Below are 6,249 nucleotides of genomic sequence, written 5' to 3' on the forward strand. Positions count from 1 at the left end.
CACGCCGGGTGATATGCCAGTATGACGATGACGAATACACGCTTCCAATGTGCGTTCACCGCGATGTCGCCAAACACGGATGCGATCATCATGATGCTGTAAACAGAATCTGGATTCATCCGAAAAAATGACGTTTTGTCATTGGTGCACCCAGGTTCGTCGTTGAGTGCACCATCGCAGGCGCTCCTGTCTTTGATGCAGCGTCGAGGGTAACCGCAGCCATGGTCTCCGAGAGTCCATGCTGCTCCAAACGTCGTCGAACTGTTCTTGCTGGTGGTTGTTGTCTTGCAAACGTCCCCATCTGTTGATTCAGGGATCGAGACGTGGCTGCACGATCCATTACAGCCATGCGGATAAGATGCCTGTCATCTCGACTGCTAGTGATACGAGGCCGTTGGGATCCAGCACGACGTTCCGTATTACCCTCCTGAACCCACCGATTCCATATTCTGCTAACAGTCATTGGATCTCGACGAACACGAGCAGCAATGTCGCGATACGATAAACCGCAATCGCGAGAGGCTACAATCCGACCTTTATCAAAGTTGGAAACGTGATGGTACGCATTTCTCCTCCTTACACGAGGCATCGCAACAACGTTTCACCAGGCAACGCCGGTCAACTGGTGTTTGTGTATGAGAAATCGGTTGGAAACTTTCCTCATGTCAGCACATTGTAGGTGTCGCCACCGGTGCCAACCTTGTGTGAATGCTCTGAAAAGCTAATCATTTGCATATCACAGCATCTTCTTCCTGTCGGTTAAATTTCGCGTCTGTAGCACATCTTTGTGGTGTAGCAATTTTAATGGCCAGTAGTGTAAAAGGATATTTTTGGCTCAGAAACGGGCGGCTCGGGCAATAAGTGGTGTAAGTTCGCGAACCTCTTGTCGACCCCTGTTCACGAGTCTGGGTAGTTTGACATTGGCCTCTCAATATAGTTTCATTTCTTGTTAACAATAACAACTTATTCCCAAGAATAAGCGGCTTTCACTCAGTTAATACTCGGGAGAAATCAAACCTGCATTCGGATCTGACTCACTTAACTCTTGTGAAGAAAGGTGTGCAGTATACTGCTGCATCCATTTTCAATAAGCTACCACTAGAATGCAAAAATATTAGCAGTAATCCAAGCGCTTTCAAATCGAAAGCGATGAGTTTCCTCATGGGTCACTCCTATTCTGTGAAGGAATTCCTTGAAAAATTAAGCTGATTGTTGTTGTATTGTTGATTGCATTTACTTAAACTTAAGGCTTGACTTTTTTCTGGTTCATTAACATTTTATTTTTATCTGTTGTTACTTTTATGTTGTAATTTCATGTACTGACACTTCCATGACCTTGGAGATTTGCTCCTCAATTTGTTCCTACGGAACTTGACGTGTAAATAAAATAAATAATTTTGGACGTTTCGTGCCTTTTGTAACTTCTGCCAACGTATGCGATCTACCATAGTTCAACGGTGCAGTGAACAGTCCTCCAGTATACAGTGAACACACGTGCGTTTGTTGCGTTGTCTTTGTGGTGTGCTACGAATATATACCACATGTCAGGATGGATATACAGTATGCTGCCCTCTGGTTAGGGGACGAGGAAAAGTGAAAATACTTTTGGTTTAGATTCTGAGAGTGATGTAACTTTATTATAGTTGACATAATTAATTTTGAAGTTAAAACTCCAAATGTATTACACTGGAATGTTTCACTTCTACTTCTGGTTGGTTCAAATGGCTCTGAGCACTATGCGACTTAACTTCTGAGGTCATCAGTCGCCTAGAACTTAGAACTAATTAAACCTAACTAACCTAAAGACATTTCACACATCCATGCCTGAGGCAGGATTCGAACCTGCGGTCGTAGCGGTCGCTCGGCTCCAGACTGTAGCGCCTAGAACCGCGCGGCCACTCCGGCCGGCTCTACTTCTGGGACCGATGGGTAAGTGGTTTGGTCCCTCCCCGCCCCCCGCCCCCCTAACCCAACCAACCAACTTCTGCTTCACTGACTGGTTCCCCATACTTGGCTCTCTTCTTAAAGGCATATTCACGTCAGAAAGACGTGTGAATAAATACGATATGTGAAAATATGACGTCTGGGATGAACGACATTGTGAAGAAGGCTGACTACATCTGAAATTGCTTGGAGCTTGGAATGGGGAGGGGGGGGGGGCGGGGGGCGGGGACGAGTTTGAAATTTTCTCAGAGGGCGCCAAAATCCCTGGAGCTGTCTCTCATTGAATGTGCAGGTGCGGTCTGCGTTGCGGAACGAAACTGCGCTCATAATCGCCGTATGTGTCAGCGGCATGTTCTTCGCGCAGCTCCAAGTGGCCCCTCTTGACATACTGTAGGTATTCGTTAGGAAAGCCATCATCTTGATGACCACGGACCTTGTCCGTCCGCCACAGCGCCGAAATTGTCACTCAAAATAATACACATGCATATATATATATATATATATATATATATATATATATATATATATATATAGTGTGTATCAAATACAATTGAAAATACTGAGACACAATAAGTTTTGCTCATTGAACGTGAAGTCTACCATAATTGATGGACATAGAATATATATTGATACGCTCCTGAGCACTCATAAACAATGTTGAAGGTGAATCATCAGAATGTTCTTATGTGATACACAAGCTGTCTTCTGCTTCTGGGAATACAAAACGTCATATTCATCATCGCCATCTACTGGCTTACTTTAACTACAAGAAATATATCATTTGGAAATTTTACCAAAATGTAGTTGCCTGCCATTCACAACATTTCTAACTAAAAAGATCAAATGGGGAACTCCCCTCTGATTCATTCAAAGACACCACATTTATATTGCTTTTTCATAGTTTCTGTCGTGCTTGAAGACCTTTCATTTTCACTTTTTTTTTTTTTGCTTGTCAGCTCTCTTCACAGTCCTTTTCTCTTTTTGTTCTAACTTTACCCTTTTCCTTTAACAGCTGCTTTCTCAGTTGCTGAAGTAATATGATCCTTCTCGTTTTTCAGTGTCCAGTTGTTTTCCGGGAGGAGCTTTTGGAAAACAATGAAACTTCGTAGGTAAGATGCATGATTGCTAGAGCCCCTGTCATACGTGTATAAAACGCAGGATGGCTGCCTCAACATTTAGCATATTATCTTCCAAAGCATTTGAAAGTGGTGAGATAGCTACCTGAATCCAATGGTTGTGCTGGGTTAGGCACACCACCGTAATTTAGAGGGTGGTCTGAAGCTGCAGACATAAGGAAATCCGACTCATTTAAGATGTTGACATTAAGTGGATTTTCTGTACCAATCAGTTACAGTTACGGGTGTCGCTGCCTTAAGAAAACTTTTACCAACACATTCTCTAACTTGAAAAACTTTCATAGGCTTGAATTTCTTAACATCCGTGAGTCTACACTGTTTCACTGTGTACTGTACACACGTGTTTCACTATGTACTAGTGACGCCATAAACTAAATGGTTGCTTAAGAGGCGTAATCTATATGTCTACTAAACTAGAAACTGATCAATGTATAGCTAATTGTGCATATTTGATAGGAAAACAGCAAATTCCTTTTAGCTGTACGTATTATCGAAAAGAGTTATAAAAGGATGTTTGTTGTAATTTCCAACTTTCAAATAGATGTAACGACATATAAAGAAGAATATAGCTCACAAAATTTTCCACAACGACTGTGAAAAATGTCTTTGATGAAGGTCAACGTACAGTGATGTCAATATGGCGAAACCGTAGGCCTCCACGAAACTATGTTACTAGGGACAGCTGAAATCGAATGTTTCACTGTGTACTATTTTTCGTTGGCTACCTTCCCTGTTTCTAAATCTCTTCAACTCACAGCCATCTGCTGCCCAACTCGTTTCTGTTTGGACGATAACAAGAATCAGAAAATAAAACTAGGAGGTTCTGAACGGAACGGTTAGATTGAGAAGATAACGATCCGTGACAGGAGACGTTTCCTACAAAACCGTGTTATTGATGCTCATTAACTCATATTACTTTCGTCCTGTATGTAAAAGGTATCACTTTCATCTATAAAAACGAAAATTGTTTGCTATGCACTTGGTGAAAATCCTTTCCTACAAATACTTTGTTTATAAATAAAATGTGAGCAATTAATAAATAAGGAGCAAGAAGGAAAATATAGTTATCACAAGATTTGATAATAATAGTGGTAATATCAGTAGTTATATGAGCAACGTGTTTCACAGTGGTTCCGTGGTGTAGTGGTTATCACGTCTGCTTTACACGCAGAAGGTCCCCGGTTCGATCCCGGGCGGAACCATAAGTTTCTTTTTTTTTTACTTTCTTACATACACTTAGAATTTAATAATAATGAAAACACACTACCTGGAAATATGTTATAAATAAATTATGTAAACAAGATTCAATTTTATATAAAAATTGGTTTGCGAAGATGAACTAGAAGCATACAAGTTAAAGTCATTTCAGGCTGCTTCGGAAAAAATGGAAGGTGTTCTATTAAAAGCAATACAAATACTGATGATGATAGCTTTAAAATTTTTGATTAGGACTTAAAAATGCCCTTACAAATACGTTACGCCCTAGAATCACTTACACTTATTGCAGTGTTGTTTGCTAATAATGAGATTGTGCAGAGTCGCTTTAGAATTCTCGAACAGCGTACAATTAATCTACGCTAATTTACACACAGAAAATAAGAGAATTTCTAATACAGAAAACATATGCACTTAACTGTTGCACAGTGAAATTGAAGTTAAAATTCAGTCCGTTATAGTTTCAACAACAGTAATGAGGAATCGAAATATGTTGACGTTCTCTTCATCTACATTTACATCTACATCTAGGTCTACACCTACATCTAAGTTTCACAAGCTGCTTTACGGTGCGTGGTGGAGGGTCCTCCTAACAACACTATCATTTCCCTCCCTATACTGCTCCGTCCACGTATGATGCGTGGGAACAATCCCGCCGTATGAACGTAATTTATCGATTGAACATTCCACGAAATTTACATCGGAGGAAGTAATATTTGGCCGACTCTTCCTGGACCTGAAACATACGCTCTCGGCATTTTAACTCTCCGTGATGCACTATACTTCTGTTGTAGCGTCTGCCACTGGACTTTGTTAGGCTTCTCTGTAGCGCTAGCGTACTTAATGCACGAGTATGCAAGGAAACGAGCTGCTTTTCTTTGGGTCTTCTCTGTCTACTCTGTTAATTACATCCATTAAGGAACTCAAGATTGGAGACCAACAATCGGCCGAGAGAGTGTTTTGTGAGCCAGTCCTTTCGTAACCCATACACATTTCCTCAGGAATTTTCCAGTGAATCTCAGCTTGGCATTTGTTTTTTCTACGCCTAGTTATATCTTGTCGTTCCACTTCACGTAGCTTCAGATGGATGTTTGACAGTTGCTACTGTTTCCAGTTTTTCGTTCATGAGTGTAGTCGAACAGTAATTAGTCTCTTCGCCTATTTGTGCGCAATGGATCACTTTTATTGAAGATGAGGATCAGATGCGCATACTTGCACCAAGCGTCAATTCTCTCCTGTTTTGCCCACATTTCGCTACAGTTTTCTATGATTAAAACTTCCATATACATGATGTCGCAGGAGGAATTATCAGTATTCAGGGATATGACAGGAACGATCATTCGGAACAAAAAAAGCCTATTACAGATGGGCTTTAAAATGCATAACTTAAGACTTAAGATCACGTCTCCATTGTCGATAGTGTGAAACAAATCTTTTCTAATACAAGCTCTTCGCCTTCCACATTTTGGGTGGAGATAGTGTGGGCAAAATAAAGTAAAAATTTATGGTGAACATGTGGTGTGAAATACATAACTGGAGAGCTGTGAGCACTTGATCAGTGGAAGAGATGTGTTTCACAGATAATAAGAACAAGTGCTCATGGGTCTTAACATACGCACTTTAGAACCTATAGTTACTGAACAATTTTTGTTTGTTTGATCCATACATATGGAAAGCAAGGAACTTGCAGCACAAGAGGTTTGTTTAACAGTATCGAAGATGATGAAGCGCTCGTAGTTCTTAAGGTAGCATTTTAGATCCCATATCTAGAAGACTTTTTTTCTTCGAATGATCGTTCCTGTCACTATCACCGAATATTTACCATCCCTCCTGGGACACCCTGTAGACAACAGAATCGTCTGCTAACTGCTTCAAAAAGCTTTAGACGTTTTCCAACAGGTCGTTTATATGTTTTATGGACAGTGACAGTCCCTATAATAGTCACGAAGTTACT

General features: G+C 40.7%; 1 non-coding gene across 1 annotated transcript; it reads left to right on the plus strand.

The window, feature by feature from the left end:
• The first annotated feature begins 4,209 nt into the window (after positions 1-4,209).
• Trnav-uac (transfer RNA valine (anticodon UAC)) lies at positions 4,210-4,282 on the plus strand. The gene has a single exon. It is a non-coding gene; the product is annotated as a tRNA-Val (tRNA).
• The last annotated feature ends 1,967 nt before the right edge of the window (positions 4,283-6,249 follow it).

This window comes from Schistocerca serialis, chromosome 2 (genome assembly GCF_023864345.2).
Source record: "Schistocerca serialis cubense isolate TAMUIC-IGC-003099 chromosome 2, iqSchSeri2.2, whole genome shotgun sequence".
Taxonomy (NCBI): Eukaryota; Metazoa; Arthropoda; class Insecta; order Orthoptera; family Acrididae; genus Schistocerca; species Schistocerca serialis.